The sequence below is a fragment of the Martes martes genome, assembly GCF_963455335.1.
Source record: "Martes martes genome assembly, chromosome: 9".
Taxonomy (NCBI): domain Eukaryota; kingdom Metazoa; phylum Chordata; class Mammalia; order Carnivora; family Mustelidae; genus Martes; species Martes martes.
The window spans coordinates 78,382,234-78,403,816 of record NC_137896.1 but is presented as its reverse complement, the minus strand read 5'-3'; the positions used below and the strand labels follow the sequence as shown (position 1 = coordinate 78,403,816).

The 21,583-nt window shown below is 44.0% G+C and overlaps 1 long non-coding RNA gene across 1 annotated transcript in view; it reads left to right on the top strand.

Annotated features, from left to right (window-relative positions):
* The window catches only part of LOC308349666, a 408,787-nt gene that overhangs the window by 43,575 nt on the left and 343,629 nt on the right, over positions 1-21,583 (top strand). The gene's annotated exons all lie outside the window — the stretch shown is intronic.

Below are 21,583 nucleotides of genomic sequence, written 5' to 3'. Positions count from 1 at the left end.
AATATCAGATATTTGAATAAGAGTTAGGATCTAGAACTAGAATCTCTTAAGACTAGTAACAAAACACAACAAATAAACCAAAAAACCCCCCCAGATAATACAGAAACAACCAAAGCAATACTTTTAACCACAAATTAGTGGTATAAAATGAAGAACTTGAAAGAGCAAGCAAAAAAAAAAAAAAAAAAAAAAGAGAGAAAGAAAGAAGGAAGGAAAGAAAAAAGAGACTTCTATTGAGCATCCCTTATGAAGCACTGAAAACGTTGGGAACAAAAGCCAATATAATGTTTAGTATGGAAGCAATTAACTATATATTCCAGAAAATGAAGAGAGGGTGATAAAAGTGGGACATGCAAGTCCAGTAGGATCCTGTTTACTCTTTCCTGGATTCAGTTATCCAAAATGTCACATCATATTTCCTGAACTATAAAACTAGATGGTTCCAGAGCCTAAGTCAGCACAAGTAACATCTGAGGTGGGCAGCCTTCTGGTTCCTCAGCTTCACCTTGCCTTACAGAGAGTTCCATTGCACTCCCCAAGGGCGAGGTGAGTCGAGGTCTTTGTAATCAGAGCCTGGACAAGGTCAGGTTGAGAACCAGGACAAGGGAGAGTAACTTGTTGGGAAAAGATGAGCAGAAGCCATTCTTAGGAAGGCTAGCACTGTGCGGACCATTAAAAGTGCTTTAGGCATATTGCTTCCAGTGTGGCCAGAGGTCTCAGTTGGGAGAAACGGTGTGGGAAGCTGGAAGTGGTGTGGCCTCTTTCCACTGGTTATGGTCTGCTCTGTTTCTCTTAGACCTCAGAAAACCCTTGGTGAATACTTCCCCTCAACTGCTTATGAATGCAAGGAATTACATTATCTCAGAAGGCCTCTTCCACAGTGAGAGAAAAGTTGATGACTCTTATCAGCTGGAATTATGGGGAAGACGAGAAGAGATGAGGAATTTATAATGAGACAAAAGCAGGACATTAGTCACCCAGGGCAGGGCTGCCGTTAGCCTGATTGAAGTTCAAGTCTAGATGAAAGGGATCTGGTAGGGAGATCTAGGTGAGAGGGAGGTGGTAGCCAACTGTGCTGGCAGGACCATAGAAAAGTTTGAGAAAGGGAACTTGGACACTGTTTTTTCCCCCTCTGTCCACAAAGGAGGGATTACAGAGCTGGTTTCTGCTATTGTTCTGGCCATACCATGTGTTCTGACAGGGTTCATGTCTTGGGTCCTAGCCCAGCTTGATATTCTGAATATCCTCGAGGCATGAACAATCTTAGGGTGATCTGTATGAGATATGTGAGAAATGGAAAAGAGCAGGCCTCTCCTCCTGATATACTCAACTTGGTGATTTTAATTATTCATCAACTCATTTTGCACCTCTGACAGCAGGATGGAGGCTCCCTGGTAGTTTTCAGCTGTTCCGACAGGTTGTAGGGTACCTGTGATTCCTGGATGAGGAGCTGGGAGCATTATACATGACCATCTCTGGGAATGTAGCTAGCACAGTGCCTGATGAGCACAAGGTGCCCAGTAATTGGGGACTGTCTCCTCATGTTCCTACACTAAATTGTATGCTGTCTCTTCAGCCACAGTGTTACGCCTTGAGGGCAGGGCCCATATCTCTACAATAAAATCCCCAGAACCTAGTACTAAACTGGCCTGCAGTGGCCAGAAACTCAGTAAGTGGGGTGACCTTGCCGTCTAGGTATTTGAGTAGTAGGGGAAGGAGAAGAAGAGGCCCCAGAAAAGATACCCTAGCCACTGGGAAGGCAAGTGTGTGTGGTGGTTTTGAGGGAGAGTAGGACGTAAGGGTGGTTAATGCCATTTCTTTTAAAAGACTTTTTTATTTATTTGCCAGAGAGAGCTAAAGAGAGTGAGAGACAGTGTGCAAGCAGGGAGAGCAGCAGGCAGAGGGAGAAGCAGGCTCCCCGCTGAGCAACGAGCCCAAAGTGGGACTTTGCAAAGGCAGACACTTAACCGACTGAGCCACTCAGGTGTCCCCGGTTAATATCATTTTTTTCTGAATCCCCATTAACTTTATCCTTTATGTTTAGAGCTTATCTGATATCCACAAGGACTATATAAAGCTGCTAATGCTGGATACTTGTATGGATCTTATAGCTCAGGCTATGAATGTCCTGGAATAGTCCCAGAATAGTGCCAGTCATCAGTTAGATCTGGGGTTAGGATTTATAACAAAAGAACTTTATTTTGTGTAGTGCTTTACCATTTTCAAAGTTGATTCATACAGTTGATCTCTAGATAGAATTGCCAGATAAAGTACAAAACCACCCTAGTTATATTTGAATTTCAGACAAACAACAAATAATCTTTTTAATATATGTATGCCCCGCATACTGCATGGGGCATAGTTAGACTAAAAAATTATTTGTTGCTTATCTGAAATTCAAATGTAGTTTGGTGTCCTAGTTTGGTGTCCTGTGTATTTTTCCCCCCTAGATCTGGAAATACTGTCTCTGGGTGGAGGACTGGCATAACAGCTAAAGCACGAGAAACTGTTAAGATAAATGTGGTTTGTATGCCAAGCTCTGCAACTTACTAGCTCTGTGTCTTTGGGTAAGATTTTCTTTTAAAAATCCACCCAGAGTTTTCTTGTGTGTGCCAGGCCGTGCGGTGAGGACTTAATGAGCTAATGCATGCATAGGCTCAGCACATAGTGACTACTAAGGAGGTTGTCATTATTGTTATGCTCTTATTTGAACCTCGCCTGGGACGTGGCCAGGCATTTCTTAACCCATATGACAGAGGAAATTAAGAGAAGCTCCACATCTCAAGCTTTGATTCCTAGGTCAACTTTTCAAACTAAGTTGATGATACCAAAGTTTTATTCTGCTGCCATCTTGACATGGAAAAGCAGACTGCTGAGGAACTAGCCAGTGCTATCTGTCTTCCCAGAGCAGGGAGAGCAGGCTCCTCCCTCAGGGGTCCAACCAGGAGGCTGGTGAGTCCCTTTGCCTACCAGTACCTGTGACCAGCAGGAAAAAAAAGGATGTTGCTTTCAGGGGGTTTCAGTCATGAGCGCTTTGATGCTGTAGGCCATGACCGCTGAGAAGGACTTCCTGCCTCCACCCCTTCTGTTTTCACCTGCAGACCAGTAGAGGCCCTGTCCATGAGGAATCCATGGCTCAATTCTTGCCACCCACTTACCTTTATCTGCAGGATGGCCTGATCCATACTTGTTCTTGATGCTTATTTACATGCCCTTCCTGGGAAGTATGTGTGTTAGGAGAATGCTCTGGGTACAAGGACAGAAACCTAATTTAAACAAAAGGGGGATCTGAACCCCCATAACCCGGTTTCAGGCAGAAAGGCTATCTTAGGGATCACTGCAGCCAGGGCTCGAATGTTGTCATTATCCTCTCAGGTTCTGTTCTTCTGTTTGTCTCCTTCATTTGCTCTAGTCACAGCTAGTTTCTCTCTTCTAAGAAGGGACAGATAGCTCCTGGCTTTCATGGTTACAACCTCACAATCAGAGAAGGAGGAGGAGGTCCTTCTCTGTCAGTTCCGGGAGGGGGGGGCAGGAAATCTTGAGGAAGGATCCTATTGGCTCAGCTTGGGTCATGTGCTCATCCTTGGACCAATCACTGGGACCTGAGAGTTGGGATATACATCCTGTGGTTATCTAGGACCAACTATTGAAACCAGAGGGATGGGATGCTCACCCCTTATCAGAACCATTATGTTACGTTCATTAGGTTATGTTGAGAGGAGAGCAGTTTCCAAACAGCTGGGATGGGAAAGTGCGAATATCAGAAGAGGGAAGGGTTGATGCCTGTGTCTCCTTGCTTAGGAAGAGTTTAGGTCAAGGAGAGTCTGGGCTGGATGGAACTGGCTGGATGATCTTTATGAGGAGGAGGTGGGAGATCATGTGGGTCATGGTGCTAGGATTATTGGGTCTCTATTTGGGTCTCCTCTGGACCTTACATCATTTTGGTTTTGTTTGGGTACTGGCGTAGGGCTGATGCTAACTTCTAAAAGAAGAACAGAGATATGCATGTGCCTTGTGGGGCAGCTGACGCATTAGCACTTTTTTTTTTTTAATTTAAAAAAATTTTTTTAAAGATTTTATTTATTTATTTGACAGAGAGAGATCACAAGTAGGCAGAGAGGCAGGCAGAGAGAGTGAGAGGGAAGCAGGCTCCCTGCTGAGCAGAGAGCCCGATGCAGGACTCGATCTCAGGACCCTGAGATCATGACCTGAGCCGAAGGCAGCGGCTTAAACCACTGAACCACCCAGGTGCCCCTGCATTAGCACTTTATGGGGGTAATTGCACCTATGGACATTCTGCTAGGTGTTTACTTGATGCCTGGTGAAGGGCTAAGTAGTTCAGGAGTTTCAAAAACAATGGAAGACAAGATTTCAGCCTTTGAGGAATTTATAATCTTAGGTCCACAAGATGTCCATATGTGAAACACTTAGAAAACCCTTTAAGGAAGTGCCAGATGGTGTCTGTAGAATGGGCTCTGAGCTCTGTGACACAACAGGGCATGGGGTTTGGACCTTGGGCTGAAAGACAGGGCTGCCTAGAGGAATTTGAGCTGGGACTTGGAGAACAAAGTGGAAGATGAATGCAGGACGCTGACCTCCCAAATAATTGTGCCTTAGTATAGAGAAATGAAATTTGGGTTTTGCAAAGACCCAGGTCTCACCCCAAGAGATCTGAAAAAATATGTTTGTTCCCAGGCTACAACGTTGGTTTTGGAGAAGGAACAATTCACTTTCTAGGGAGATCTAGGCAGATCTTTCTAGGCAGATCTGCTTTGCTAATATACCAGGAGCTACAGAGCCACGGATCATTTAAATGACCACAGAATAGAGAAAATCACTTATTTTTCTTATTTCAAGAAGGTTAGGACTTGTTTATGAACGAATAATTGGGAAATGTTGAGACAAACTTAAAAAAAAGTTTTAAAAAAGACAAAAGTTCTCATGAATATTGTTTGGGTTCAGAAAGCAGTAGATGTGTACAATAGGACAGGGCTTTTTAAAGTCCAGAAGATCTGGGTGTGAATTCTATGTTTGTGGCTTACTAAGGGGCATGACCTCAAATACTGAGCCTTAGTTGCCTGGCTTATAAAAGGGGAATAAGGTGGTACATACTTCACAGGGTTTTATTTTTGAGAGTGCAATATATTATTTATGTAAAATACTTAGGACAGTGCTTGGCAAGTAAAGACTCAATAATAGATAGTTGTAGTTATTGTTATTGTAAGGGAATATAAACTAGGTATAGGCAGTTGGAGTGGGAACCATTGTGGTTCACTACCTAGTACGTGCCTGACACTGGACTACACAGGCACTTTACATATATGATTAAATGTAATCATCACAAAAGACATGTGAGGGAAATAGAGTGATTTTCCTTTTAGAGATGAGGAAACTGAGCCTCATGGGGTTAAGGGGCCCCAGTGAGGTTGATTTGAACCTAGGTTCACCTGATTCCAGAATCTTGCTCTTTTGTCCTTAGGGGTAGGAGCAAACATGGCTGAAGGGGATTGCCAGGCAATTTCCAGACCAGAGCCTCCATCATCCACTCTCCATTCAGATGTCTTAGAAGAGACCCAGACTGTTGGAGGTGAGAGGGTGGTGAAGCAAACCTAGTAGAAATGGTTGCTAAAGACAAGATACAGGGGGCACCTGGGTGGCTCAGTGGGTTAAGCCTCTGCCTTCGGCTCAGGTCATGATCTCAGGGTCCTGAGATCGAGCCCCGCATCGGTCTCTCTGCTCAGCAGGGAGCCTGCTTTCCCCTTCTCTCTGCCTGCCTCTCTGCCTACTTGTGATCTCTGTCTGTCAAGTAAATGGATAAAATCTTTAAAAAAAAAAAAAAAAGACAAGATACAGGTAGGTGAACTTCTCTTGAGCCAAGCTCCCCAGTGAGCTTCTGATAGCAGCATTTGCCCAGGAATGGCAGGGAGAGAGAGAGAGAGTCCCTGAGAACCCTGGGAGCTTCACTAAGCAAGTATGACCTTTCCCTTCCCTTGGGTCAGCGCCTCCTCTCTCAGGGAGGCCTGGAGTCCTTGGGAGCCCTTTTGCTCTGGTGACCCCTCTCCAGTCCCACAGAGGAGGGATGCTGGCTGGAGCTCCCCATGTGGGCGTGGCAGCTGGCCTCTGCCACGGTGATCCCTCCCATCTAATGAAAACATTTCGAAACGGCACAAAGCAAAAGCATAAAGCAAAGCAGAGCCACTGATGTGTGGGCAGGTGCGGGCCGAGAAGGGAAAAGGGGGGTTTGAGTATGCAAAGTTGAATTGCTGAGACATGGGATATCTTAATAGCGTGAGAAACGGGGATTGTGAGATCAAAGGCTATGATAAGAGGGAGATTATTTCATCACGACTGTGTAGAGGAGACGGACGGTCATACATGCAGGGCAGACAACCCACACACGCCCATTTCTTTGATTTCAAGGTGGGAAACACTCAGTCCAAGCCTGGCACCCTTCCCGGACTCCCTACCACTGGTCAATTCTGTACTGGTTTTACTTGCTGGTGGAATGCAAGACTTCCAAGGCTCACCACACTTGCTTTTGTGTGATTTCCATTTTATTTCCAGCTCATACTTTTATTTCTTCATAGCTAACTATTTTTCTCTGGTGAAGCATCCTGGGTTTTGCTTGATGTCCCAGCCTATGTTCTTTATTTGGTTGTAACCGTTGAGAGTTAATTCGGAGTCTTTTTTTTTTTTTTAATTATTATTGCATTTTAAGAATGACAAACCAGTTTGCCAGCATTATTTCCAGTTCTTAAAATTCAAAGCAGTTTGTTAGAGATTGTTCTTTCCTTTTGGAGATGGAGCTGGTTTTGGTTTTATAGTCCGCTGTCTTCACACCCATCTTGGTGACTAATACTCTAAGATGGATTTCCTTTTTTTTTTTTTTTCTTTCCTTGAAGTGGGTTTCAAATCCCTGAAGAATTTCTGGGAGGGGAAAAAAATCCTTTAATTGAAAGCAAGAGAAAACAAAACAAAAAGCGTAAGAGAGCTGACAAAAATATCATGTTTAATGAAACCAAGTTCCATCCCTGCAGATGGCTGTGGAGGCACAGAATGACCTAAAGATAGAAAAACGGTTTTCCTTTATGTGCTTTGTAAAGGATTTTTTTTTTGTTGTTGTTGTTTTTTTGTTTTGTTTGTGAACGTTGCATGTATGACTGACCAGCGCCTCACAGAGCCCCCGATTGAGCAGGTAAGTGTCCAACCCACCCTTCTGGATGGGTTGGATCCCCCATGGCAGTGCTGAGATGGTTTGGGAGGGCCTCCCGGATTCCGCTGTTCTCTGACTGCCTGTGGTACTCGAGGTGTGTTCTACATCATTGGGCACTCAGATGCAGCCACCTCCCAGCTATGTGACCCCAGACAGAGGACTTAACCTCCTTAAGCCTCAGTGTCTTCCTTTGCAAGCTGGTGGGAATTGTAACCACCCCCATGGGTTTTTGTGAGGATTAGTGAAGACATGATAAGGGAAATTCTTGGTACAATGTCTGGTTCTTGGAGAAGGGTTCTTCTTGTGGCCTGATCTTCCTACCTGTGTGTGTGCAGCTAGATCACAATCTCCTGTGGGGCGGGTCTGGGCCTTGCACACTTGAGGAGCTTCCTGGGTGCTGGGTACCCAAGGAGGCCCTTACAGTCTGTGTGGGCTAAAGAGTAACCAAGAATAATGGAATTACTGAGGCACATTTCTTAAAATAATCTGAAAAGTACGACCTCTTTGAACTTCCTGTTGAAAGAAATAAATTAAGCAAAACATGAAAAAACCGAGCACATTAAAAACCTCTACAAGGTTGAAATGAGCTTTATTTCATTAGGAATTAATGTCTTGAAAGTTCTCCAGTTCTGCTCTCAATTCTTGCATCTCATTGGTAGCTTTTCTTTTCTGCCTTCTGTCTATGGAATTATGCTCCCCGAGGCTGAGAGGACATGGGTAGGTTTTGCAGCTGGAAATAGAGTTGACCTTTTCCCATTAGGGAAGGGTATTGTGGCCCTAAGAATTGTATATGACACTTTGGTCCCTGAGATTCCAAGGTAACAAAGGCATAGTTTCTTTTAGAATCTTCTTTGCTAGAGAACAAGGGTAACCTGTATATCTCCAAACCCCCTTTTCTAACTTCCTCTGTACATGCATCTGTTCCCGTCCAGCCCAGAACTATTTCAAACACTTGGCTGGGGGCCTCTGATCACCAAACCCTCACCCCCTAGTACACGCAGCCTGTGGGCATTTTTCCTGACCTCACTGCTTTTCTCTGCCTTGCTCTCTGTGCAGTAAAATACCCCCTCTCTTTGGTTGTCCAGCTTGGCAGTTCATCTCTCTGCATGCTATTTGGTCATCTCAGTCCTTTTTAAGATGGGGTGTGGACACCTTAATCCATTAAATTGGGCTCATTGACCCAAAGAGGTACTGTCTCTCTCTTGAGTGCACATGCCTTCTCCTCTCCTTTCTTCTTCCTTCCCCTTCCCTCCCTCCGTTTATTTCAGTACACGTACCTTGCAGCTACGTTTCCGGCTCATGTTTCATATTTTAAAAAATTCAGAAAAACCTTCTATTTTGATGTCCTTTTCTTTATAAAAATTCCATATCATACCTAGCAACCCATATTGGCCTGAAAGATAAATAGCAGCTACTCCTTCTTTTTCAAATTATGAAAGGTTTCCCCCTAGGAACAATAGCTGGTACACTGACAGTGAACCCATTTATTAAAACAATTTATATTTCACTTTTATGAAATATGTCTATTGTATAATTTGAGGCAAACCTGTGTTTCTTTGTGGGTTTTTCACCTCCTGCTTTTTACTCTGGTCCTTCCTTCCCCTGTCCTGGCCATGGCCGGTTTGGTAGAAACTTAGCAACCAGAGCACTTTAATATATTCATCTGGTGAGTAAAGTCCACCAGATCCCTTTGATTTGAATCCTTCCCTTGTTTTATCAGGCTAAGTTGAGGGTGGGGGGCAGGACGGGTGTGAAGGGAGTCACACCGCTTTTTAATCACTTGGAAAACATACCCTTCCCTTTGGCTTTGCTTCTGTTCAGAGGCTTTCAAGCTTGTTAAGTCACACCTGGCCCCCAAATAATTGCATCCTCTGCATTAAAGTTTATTGCCCCCTTCAGTAGAGGTGGAATGAAAACTGGCAGAATTTAGAGACAGACCACAGGCTTCACGGAGCAGTGAAATCCACCCAGGTGCGACATGGTGGGTAGGCGAAGCATCACCCCGGAGGAGAAGAGCGCACGGGGTAGAAGGCACTTGTACTTACCTACGGGTCCTGGCATGGAGGAGCAGCAAGAATGACATGGGCTTCGAAGACTGGTGAATGATGCCTGCCCTCTACTTGTTCAGTGATCTTTGTTTTTTGCATTTTTAAAATCCTTTGTTGCAAGCAGCCTCAAAATACCATTTTGCTTTCATCTCTGCCAAGGCCAAAAGAGCAGCATGGGTTAAATCTAGTTCACTGTGCCCGTGCTTACAGACAGCCGCTGGTCTCTCTCAGACACACACACACACACACACACACACTCCCAAACTTAACTGATTTAATTTCCATTAAGAAAGGTGAAGTCCTGGTAGGAAAGTAGGGGACTGCCTTTGGGAACAAAGTTAACAGCACACAACTGGAATACTGAGTCTGAGAAAGATTGCCCTTCCTCTTTTTTTCTGTAAGGGCAATAAGGTGACTGGCCTGGAGAGTCTCACTTACTTAGACAGACAGTCTGTTTTTGCCCCTTTCTCTGGCCATCTGATCTTTCTCCATGTGCTGCTTTTAGAACTTCCTGGTGCTCAGGCCTGGCCTCGCAAAAGGCAACCACCATTCATGTCCAGACACATTTGCAGACTTCTGGCAAAATAGCCGGAGCTCACGAAAATTTACACTTTTCCTGGCACCTGGCCGAGAGTATGAGCAGGATTTGGCTTAGGTTTGCTTTCAGTTAGAAAAACCCTTTGGGGGTGGGGGTGGAGAGTCGAGGGTGAGGTGGCAGCAAGATCCTCATGAAGGGTCAGAGCTGCTAAAATAAATATCAGCTCTGCTAGAGAGAGCAATTCCTGTAATTATATCTGCCCGATGACTTATAATCAGCATTCTTAGCAGAGTCTGTAACTTTCATGTTTTCTCCTCCTGTGTGCGATCTGGGTGGCACCGATGGTGTGGGTGGGAGGGAGAATAACACCTTGATTAAAAAAAAGTGGTGTTAGTGGTGGTTGGTGCTGTTAGCATGAACATCATTCTCATTGAGATTACCTTTGAAATAATGCCAGTGGGGCATTTGCTGGAATTTCTAGTGGTGGGGAAGGGGCCGAGGAACTGTGTATTGTTTTTCACCAGGAGAATCCTGTGTGTACAGACACTTAAAATACCAAAAACAAAGCTGAGTGTGGGAACGTAGCTCAGACTTGCCATATTGGTCCTGCCCTCAGAGCGAGGGTCCGCTTTGGATCCCAACCTAACCCATCCTCTATCTCCCCCTTTTGAAACACTTGAGAGAAACCAGCCATCTGCCAGTCCACAGGCTGTGTGTCATTTCCTTTCCTCTCCAAGCCTCACTCTTTCCACAGAGGAGACTTTTCAAATTAACGTTTTCAGTTCATTAAAGACCTTTTCGCAAACATTTCGTTCTGGTAAAGGCAGTGTTTCATCTGGAAATGGTCAGGCTCACATTGGCACAGAATAGTGTGAGAAAGAAAAAAAAATCAAATTCCTTCTTACCAAGTGGACAGACAGTGTGCAGGAAACCTCAAATGGGTCTTCCTTAGAGGATGGAGAGACTCCTTTGAAAGTAAAAAGCAAAGTCAATGAATGAAAATTATTTGCTCGTTTGTTTTGTAAAACTAACAAGGGAATAGAGCAGCTGGGCTTTCATTCCCTTTCTTTAAAAAAAAAACAAAAACCCCAATTCTCTGGGAAGAAGAAACTCACACTGTGCCCCTTTGTCTTGCTTTTGCTAATATCCATTGCAGCCTCTCCAGAGCTTGCTCTGTACTTGGGGAGTAATGCATGAAAATCCTCTGTCTCCAAATGAAAATACACATGGCCTTCTTTTCCCTGCCCAGTTTGAACCAGAAACTTGGGAGAGTCTCACGCAAATGGCTGGCTTCTCCAGAAGAGACCAATGGAGCAAAGCAACAGTACCTTGACAAGCTTGAGTGCTTGGGGCTTGTTGGACAAAATTACAGAAAATATCCAGTCAACATAGGGCTAGAGATAGGCATACAGGATGTTCAGTTTCTGTTGTTGCTGGGAGAAAGATAGTGCAGGAAGGAACCTGAGAGATTACCTAGTCTGTATATGGATTTTTTTTTTTTTGGAAAACTGTGTTTTGTAGAGCCCCAGATTACCTCAAGGTTAGTTCCATTTCTACATGGTGGAGTTTGGTGTAAGATTTCCACTAGACCTCAAACTCCCTGAGGCTTTGGGCCATATTTGTGTTGTTCATGTTATTTGTGCAAAATGGGCTCTGGGTAAAAATTTGCTAAGTGAATAAAGAATGAATAATGTAGCTTAAAAGGAGTTTGAAAACCATGGATCTGGTCTTTTTGCCCTTCCCTTTCCCCCATTTTATGTCAAGGCCAGAGACACTGGTTGGGTTTCCCAAGGTCCCCCAGTTAGCCACCGGCAGGGCCAGGGCTGGAAACCCAGGCCTAGTGTATAGCTCGTGTCTTAATGTCACTGTCAGTGGACCCAACAAAACCCACAAACGCCAGCTTCTTGGGGGTAGCTTTCTGGTAGTGACACTGCTCCCATTCACCTTTCAATCAGTGGGCATGACTAGGTGAAGTGTTTAAGACTGTAGGCTGCATAAGAACGGGGAATATGTCTTTTTTGTTAATCTCTGTGTTCTGTGCGCCTCCTAGCACAGTGCCTGAAAGTAGCCTCAGCTACTTTAATATTTGATTAATGAGTGAACACAAACACAACTCCAGCCAGAGTTCTCTTCTCTTGGACAATCTAGAGAGAAAAGATCATTCTCAGTCCCAAGTTTGACGTCAAGAACTTTGGGGTCACAGAGACCTCTGGGTCTTAATTGAAGCGTTAGCACCAACAGAGCATCACCCTCAGCAGCAGCCAGTGTCTTTTGTCATCATCATCACCATCAACAGCACCAGGCAGATACAAAGTGCCCTACTCTCATGAGGCTGTACCTTTCTTCTAAAGGAAATAAGTAGTTCTTGCCTTGTTTGAACATGGCTTCTGTTTGGTCCTACCCCTATAATCTTCTCATTCGTGTCTTTTGTAAATCATAGACTTCTACAGTCTGAATTCATGGCTTATCCAAAAAGTACCAGCCTCCAGAAGTAACAGATTTGGGTATAGAGTTGGCTCCACAACTTCTGAGGTTCTGCATTCTTATACACATCCCTTGTCCTATTTGACCTTTGGTTTCTGCACCTGTCAAAAGGGGAAATGGATGTCATTTACCAGGTGTTTGATGTTGGTCAAACCACTTAATCTTTACCTCTAAGCCTCAGTGTTCTTACCTATAAAAGGAGTTACTACCAGTATGTACCTCTCAGGGTTGATGTACCTCTCAGGGTTGATGATACTTGAGTTCATATATGCAAAATGCTTGATACATTACAAGTGCTTGATACATATATTGTCATGCTTGTTCTCATCTCACAGGAATTGTGAAAACATATGGAATGATTCAATCTACGGAAGAATTCTACATAATATGGGGAATGGCTATTGAATTTTTAATTATTTTCTCTGTGTAGCCAGTTAACTCACCAGCATTCACACTTAGCTATTTGAAAGAAATACCAAAGGTAAATAGTTCCAAATGGAAGTTGTGACCTTCGCTCATTTCCAGGACTCTTCCCATCTCCCTCACCCTCTGACCCCCAATTTATCTCCTCTTCTGTATTTCCTGTTTCAGCAAATGGTGTCAACAACTTTGTAGTTGCCCAAACAACTGTCTAACAGTCGGGAATACGTCAATTTCTATCTCACTTTCATAACCAAGCAATTACCATGTCCTACCAATATCCCCAGTTAGTGGACCCTCTCCAAAAGCCAGATGTACTGCTCCCTCAGCACTGTACTACTCAGCAACAAGCCAGAGCTTATTGCCTGGGCTTGGACAGCTGTCTTTCGGTGGCCCTGCTGCCCCATGCTTGCTGTCTACCCTCATATTGTGTCTCCACTTACTGCCTCTGGCCTTTGTACAGACTACTTCTCTTCTCTCTACCTGGGCAACCCTTCAGAATTTAGCTTAGAGAATTCCTATAGAAAGGCCCTTGATTGCTCTTCTCTGGTCTGAGTTTATTCTAGGGGCATCTTAACTATACTGCCCTGGGTATACCTCTGCCATAATATTTGTCATCAGACCATGTTAAGACTTTTAGAGCTTCTAAACCTGGAAAGGATTAAGATGTCTTCATTTTGATATTCGACCTATAATAAGAGCACTACTAAACTATATATGTCATAGTAATAATAGCTAACACTTAATGAGTACTTGTTATGCAATAGGCTTTGGTGCTTTCTGTTAAAATTCATTGAAGTTTCACAATGGCTAACAACAATCATATAATATGTGCTGTGCTATCCCCATTTTATAGATGAGGAAATTGAGGCCCAGAATGTTTAAGAAACCTGTCCAAGGTCCCAGAGCTAGTAACTGGCAGAACTGTGCTTCAAATATAGGCATTATTGCTCCAGAATCTATATTCCTAACATACACTGTAAAGAAATTTAACACAATTCTGATTTTTCCCCTTTTTTGCATTTTCTGGGGGAAAATCCAATACGAAATTCTTTCAAAATCTTTCTCTTTTTCTCCTGTTATTGGCACTGCTAGGCTGAGCCTCTTTGCAGGTGCTTAGTTTGCCTACCAGTCACCTTGTGTTGCTCAGCTTATAGTATGGAATTGTGTATGGCATGTCTGTCTTCCTTCTGGATTCTGATCCCTGAGGGCAGGTCTTGTGTCTGTGTCTGGTTGCTCCACAGGGAGAAGCTCACCCAAGATTCAGAGCCAGTGTGGGCAACCACAGCCTGGCTAGGTAGATCTCCAGCTCATGGTTTCCTGTTTGTTCTTTCCTTAGTCAGGTTCAGCTTACCTTGCCAGAGTTAGCGACAGGGTGGGCTGAAGTAAGTAAGGGTGACTTAATTGTCTCTAGAACTTTCTATTCCCTAGCCTATGCTCCTGCAGCTGATTCCCTGATAGTTTCCTGCCTCTCTCCACAGTTCTCCATATGCCCTCAAAAACTTGTTTCTCTTGAGCTGTAGTTAGTAGGAGTTGTGAGTTGTAAATACATTATAATATACTAAATATAAATGATAAAGAAATAAAGGCTCTCCCTCACTTCCCTTGTTCTCAGGACTCCTCATTCTAAAAAAACCACTATTGGATTAAAATATGCATGAAGGGAGCTGCTTTCCTAATTGGGAGGAGGCTGAGGTGGGGTTTCAACAAGATCTTTCTGAAAGGCTCTTGACCCCTGCAACCATCCCCAGTCCTGACCCTGGAAATATAGATGAACCCAGGAGCTCTTGGTTTCTCCTTGGGGTTCTCCTCCATAGGATTAGTTGTTTTTCTCTGTACTACTGAGATGTATTACTAAGTACTTATCCACTTGGTATTATGAGGAGAAAGCTTGTATTTACCTTATCAGTGTTTTGTTTGCTTGTTTCTTTTTGGGTGCTAAATTCCCTTTTTCCTTGGCTCTCAAAGAGATTTTATCCTCCAAAGGAAGCAATGACGCCTCTCTCCAGAACTTTCTCTTTTCCAGCTCTTCTCAGTTTTATTTAACTTGAGCTAACCTATTGGAAACATGGCTCTCTATATGCATTGCATTTTGTTCTTTGCATAAGTAAGGATCAAGCCTACTATGTGCCAACAAGGGTGCCAGGCTTGTTATGGGAGAACTTGTCATAGCAGCGGAGCAGGGCTGTTGGGGTAGCACTGAGAAAAGATGGAGAGAAACAACTTGTATTCACAGTCACTAGGAATCCTACCAGGTGCAAACAATCTCCTAGGTATGATAGTTGTAGTGTTCCCTGGCACAGTTCTGCATTCTGTATGCATGTGTAGATTAAATGTCTTCTAGCCTTGATTACTTTAGGTGTGATTTCACGGGAGTCAGGGGGACAGAATTACCTTTAACTTCTCCATCACTCTCAGATTCTTTGACAATTAAACAGGTGAGTACAGATTTTGTACTTTTGCAGCTGATTACAAGTAGGGCCAAGATATGTTTAGGTCTGGGAGAGAGCATTTGATTTTTGGATTACGAGACTTATAGACCCTGATTCCATTTGGACAATTAGTTTTGTGCATTGCAATGAACAATGAAAAGTTTCAGCATAAGTATATCCCCAATGTTGCCTGGGATATACTTAGACTAAATAAGTATTTGTTATTTACATGAAATTCAAATTTAACTGGGTCTTGTGGTGGTTGTTTGTTTGTTTGTTGTGGTTTATTTTCAGGTTATATCTGGCAGCCCTAAAATTTAGGCACTTGAGGAATGGGCTTTGGGAAAATCCACACTGTATGTGCCTGATTGTGTTTGTATTTTATGTATGCATTTGAGGGAGAGAAGGGAGGGTCTAAGGGAGAATTACTTGGGTAACTGGACAAGAGCTTGCTATAGGAAAAGCCTGATGAGGAAATTAATTGTGAGTATTTACTCATAAAATAATTCTGGTTATCTCAGGAGAGACAACCATGGGCTTAGTGATTTCTAGGAAGAAGTGTCTTGGCATCATGGCCTTAGTAGGGGGCATGGTGAAAGGAAGACTACAATGTTCCAGGAAGGCTGAATATCTTTGTTATGGTCAATTAGTTTGGTCTTGAGCAACCCATTTCAGTCTGTTTTGTCTCATTTTCTGTATCTGTCAGAAGGGGCTTAATAATAATTATTTTATTTACTTCAAGAGTTTGAGTCATAAGTTTTGAAACAATGCTCAAGCTGTTTGAAAGATTAGTAAAGTTGTGGTAAGCTTGCTATACCACTAAAGGAAATGGACCTTTTGTCTGGCCAAAATACACTGGACCTATACCACATAGTTTTGGGAATCCAGGCCTTGGAATCAATGCTTTGGACACTCCTAACAGCAATGAACCAGACCCCTTTCCTCCATGCATCAGGGAAAGCCCTTTGGACAAGTTCTCATATGATTTTGGTTTTCTCTAAATGCTCTTTTGAGGTGGCTACTGTTTTCAGAACCTCAATGGGATTCTAAAGTGTAACTGGAGAGGATTTGGGATATTTATGTACAAGCTGGTTTAACTTAGCAGAGAAGGAAGATCTGGGTAAAAATCGAGAGTAGAAAATGATTGAACATGCATTTCTCCACAATGACTTTAGTATCTCTACTCAGGTGAATAAACAGAATGTGTCACATACATAATAAGATATATAATTCACATTGCACTTGAGAGTTTGCAATGTGCCTTTTTACACACATTATCTCATCCATGTGTATATTATCTCCCTGTGGGCAAAAACAGACTTTTTGCTTCTTTGTACATATCTGGAGAGGAACACAGGCTCCTGAATGGGTGACTGAGCAACCAGACCCAGCTCACATCCTTCTTCCTCTGTGCATTTGTCCTTTACCTTTACCATCTGGACAACACCAAACTCCTTTACTCTTCACTCTACTTCATTAAAAATGCTCACTTAATGATTTTTATCATTGGTGGTTATGTTTAACTTAGTACTTTCTTACACCATTTCTTATAGGACTGTTGAATGGAGTGCAGGGATTTTTGTATCTTTTGTTCATTTTCTTATTTTCCATATTGAGAATATTGCATATAACAGGTACTCAAGAAATAGTCATTGAGTAAATAACTAACTTGTTCTTCATAGCTTTGTCATATCTTCTCAACCCGATTCTAAAAACTGTGCTGCCAGGAACAGTATCTTCATTTCGCGTGCTTCCCCCAGTGTACTTGACATGGTGCTGAAGAATGTGAATGTTAGTGATGTTATTTCTGTGAAATGATCCACACACATGCATGGGAATGTGTTATGGATAGGTAGATGTGGCTGCTCAGGGACCTTCATGGGTTAAAGGCACTCCTAGTTTTGGAAGCCTCACCCCACATGATATTAATCTTTAAAATGCACATACATCTCATGATATGTGTGTGTTTGTGTGCTTGTATGTTTGGGCACACACACATAATAATTTTGCTGTAAAATAATTTTTGTAATTTGCATTGTTAATTATGACTTTATCATTTTGATTTCACAGTTTCTGTTTTGTAATTTGGAACCCCTATTTTTTTTTTTTTTTATCGCAAACATTTTCTTGGGCCTTGACAAGCCTATAGGTCTTAATCACTGTGCCCATAGTGACTGATACACACAACGACTTTGCTTATGGGTACGTCTAGGACAACAGTGACCTAAAAGGAACAAAAGGATGTATTAAAATCGAGTTCAGCATCCCAGCAAAACTGTTCTCCATCCCCTTTTATCCTGTTCCTAGGCCTTCTCTCCTGCCCTGCCCCATTTGCCAGACTCCAGGCATGTGCTCAGAGAGGATGCGCTCTGAGTTTTATGGTATCCGTAGTTGTCCCCCAAGTGCAAGCGTCTAATTAGGCTTGACACTACCGAGGCGTTTCCCTGACATTTATGTCACTGTCTCTCAATCTTTAGCAGCATTTGGTCTTGTAGGAAGTACAACAAACAATGTCAGAAACAACATAAAATTCCCCATTAGAAGGGGCCCTTGGAAACTGTGCTGCTGTTTATTAGGCGCACTCAAAAGGGAGGCCGAAGGGTGGAGCCGAGTGTGTGGATTCTGGGCTTGGAGGAAGAAATAAAATGGCTCATTTAAATTCTTAAGAACTGCATAGGAGGCAGAAGACACAATGAGTATCTTAGAGAAGAAAGGCCATCAGTTGAACAAACTAATCACATGGTAATCAAAGGGGAGTGATTCGCTGCCTACTGAGAAGTACTTTAGAAGAAGTTCCAGCCAGGGAGAGCAAAGACCCTATTGAATGACAGCTTTCATAAATTATAGATTTTTAAAAATTGCACAAAGGAATGTGTAATAACGTGCGAAATGGATTTAAAGACGAAAAGTGCCCAAAGCGTCTGAGCAAGGCCAGGAATCAGCGGCCTGAGGTGGGCGGGGTGGGGGGGGTGGTGTATGAGCCTTTGATGGAAGCCCCTTCCCAGAGCAAGCCCCGCCCCCACGCAAAGCCCCGCCTCTACCCGGGTCTCTTGCCAGGGATATAGGGATACCCCGTGTAACCTCATGCCCTCGGGATTTGGAAACTTCGGGACATCCTCAACATGGACTTTAACAAGGCACGGGGTAGGTGCCAGTTTTCTGTCTCCACTGCAAACCGTGCTCGTGAGTGTGCAGGCTGGGGGGTCTAAGCTTTGGCCCCTGGGGGTATGGGAAGGCCAAGATTAGCAGCCTGAGTCCGAGTGTGGCTTCTGCGCAAGGCCGGGCTCCCTGCGTGGAATCAGGGTGGGCCGCTCCGTGTGGTGGGTGTTGGTGGGAGGACTGCCCATCCACATTTCTCCTCTCCTCTTGTACTACGCTTATCGTAGATGCGGGCCCTCTGTCTCTCTGCCCCTTCTCCTGTAGCCATGAGGTCATGTGGGACTGCGGCTCGCAGGGAAGGGCAGCCTATGGCCAAGGGCGACTGTGAGTTGATTCTGAGCATCCGGGCTGGGCCAGCCATCAGTCAAGAGTCACGTGGGCAGAATTTGCCTTCCAGCCTATCGCCTCTGCATTTAGCAGAGCTTTTCTCCCACCTGTGTCCACTGTAGCTGCCTTGAGGCCTCTTTTCAGGTGAGTGCCAGCAATTCCGTATGCACTCTTAGCTAGCTGATAACCGAGGTGATGATTTGTAGAACCTTCAGATATGACTCTACTCGGGCCTGTCTGCCTTAGAAAAGGTGGTTTGAGAAGTTGGGAAAGTTAAGCCAGGTTAGAAGTATTAGGACTGGGTGTTCTTTTTAGGGTATTAGTACTGGGTGTTCTTTTTAGGTGTGTCATCTGGTGACAGTTACTTAACCTTTCTGGGTCAAAGTTAAAATGGATATATGACTAGTAGCTTTTTCTGAGTGGTGATAAGAGGTTCAGGTGAGGTCTTGGATGTAAAGTGCTCCGTACAAGGCCCAACTCCTGTACAAGGCCCAACTCAGAGTGAGTGTTCAGTAATGTTAGCTGTTATCATGTTCCTCAAGTCTCCCTGAGTGTGGTGGTGGATTGCAGACATTGGCATAGGGGAACCTAGCTCTCTTCCTGACATCCTAGAAGATTCAGAGTAGAGAAGGAGCATTGCCCTGTTCGTGAGTTCCTAACAGCACCTCTTAGAGACCCTCCTGTTTTGGGGTAATTATGCTAGCTGTTGTAACAGATAACCCCCAAATTTCAATAACATACCACTATAAAGTATTTTTTCTAGCTCATATCACAGTCCCATTTAGATTGGTTGGGGGAGGAGGGCCTTTCTGTTCCATGTTGTCATTCAGGGATCCAAATTCCTTCCATGTAAAGGTTCAGTCCTCTTCACGAGATGGCTTCAAAGTATCCTTGGAGTCATTCATGGTGGATCATGGAGGGGAGAGAATGGAGGTGTGCCTGTGGTTATCTGCCCCTAACCAGAAGAGATCCATCACTTGAGCTCATGTCCATTGCCAAGAATCAGTCACACATCTCCGTGAATGTGCAAGGGGACTAGGTAATGTAGTTTAAGTGTAAGTTCAGAAGAGAAAACAGGCTTGATGAGAACCTGCTTGTGTCCAGGTAGGTATAGGATTGCTCAAAAACTGGGCCTGAGGTTCTTAACCCAAGGTTCTTGAATTTGTGGAGCATTCATGAACCTCTTGAAATTGGATTGAAAATGTTGTATATATGAGCCTTTTCACTTTCATTCTATTCTCCAAGGCTGAGAGGGTGAAGTCCTGCCCCTGCTTAGTCCAGAACAGTGTTACTGTACCTGCTTCCTGTGTCTGATATTCTTTGAAAAATGGTGGGGCAGGGTCAGGATTTCTGTCTCCTTTTGTCTCTTTCCTTTTCTTTTTCTCCTTTAGTTGGTAGAGAATGATGGAGAAGAGGCAGAGATTTGTTAACACCATATCCTATGATGGTGCTCCATTGAGAGGCTGTTAACATTAGGGACGGGGGTTTATGTGGCTGAGATGAGTCTGGGAGACTGCAGTGGGCAGGGTAAAGACCCACCCAGCCTTGCCCTTCCCAAATGGAGCCAGGAGTAAGAGTCATCCGGACCCTGCCAATTTTCAGGTTAGGGGCATGGTGAGAGGAGAGAATACCAGATACCCATCTGAGATAGTCTCTGTAAGTACTGAGTCGTGACTTAATGGGAAATTGGACATTTTTCACTAGTGTCTCAATGCTGCATCTGCTTGAGATGGGTTCACCAGACTGCCATTTTTTTCTTCCTGGTAATGCGCTTCACCTAAACGGCCTTCAAGACGTTGAGGGCACGGCTGAGGGGTTACAAACATATCCATGGCTTAGAAAGAAAAGTTCGAAAACCACTGGTGTAGTCTAACAATGGGGCTTTGTGCTCTCGCCTGACCCTGCCTAATGGAGGGCCTTTGTTTCCAGCAGTTCCTGGCACTGGACTTCAGGAGGCCATTGGCCCTGTTTCTCTCCTAAAGTCAGAAATAGTTGCAGCATTTTGTTTCCATCCTATATCCTTAAATTCAGGGACCTGCCCTTTCTTGAGGCCATGGCTGAACAGGAGTGGCCTCCTCCCTCTTCTATTTGTAAGGCAGGGCAGGAGACAATACTCTTCTTCGGCCCGGAGCGTCAGCTGTCTGGATGAGTGCTACGCCAGCTGTCAGCTTGGGATGAGGTCAGACAGAGGCCACCCTAGTCCCACGTGGGCAGGGGTCACCCAGGTGACCAGACTGCACTGGAGGCCCAGAGAGTGTGCAGGAGCATGAACTTCTGGCCTCCTCTGCAGGAGAGGAGCTGCAAGTGCTGAGCAGAATAAACTGCAGACTCTGGCCAAGATGCCAGCTTTCCAGGTGCCTCGATTCCTTCAGGAAGTTCAGGCTGTCCACTGAGCAGTCTGAGTGTCTGCAGACTGAACACAGGGGCTTCTGCTGTGCTGGCTGGGCAGCCTGCCCCCGTTAATCATTTTATCATTTGGGGGAGTCCTTCAGGCAGAGGTGGTATGTGGATCAGACCCTCTCTCTCTGGCTTTGGAGGCAGTAAAGTTTAATGATTAGGGAGGAACACTGTGGAGCCAGACATCCTGGGTTCAAATTCTGTTCTCCCACTGTGCAAGGAACTCAGTTTTTTCCTTTATAAAATAGGCCAATAAGAGTATGTACTTATTGCATAAGATTGTTGTAAGTTTGACTGAGTTGATGCATATAACATACTTAAAGCAGTGGGTAAACCATAAACACTCAATAAATGCTCATTTTTATTATTAGCCAAAAATACATAGCCCATAAGCAGATCTCCAGGGGGAAGGGACCTTCTTGCTCGTGACAACTCAAGACTCTGAGAGTGGTACTTACGTCTATCCATTATCATCCCTGAGAAGCTTCTCTGGGCTTTTTTTTTTTTTTTTTTAACTGCCCTGGTAGTTGTGTTCAGGCACCTTCTTATCTAAATAATTCTTTCA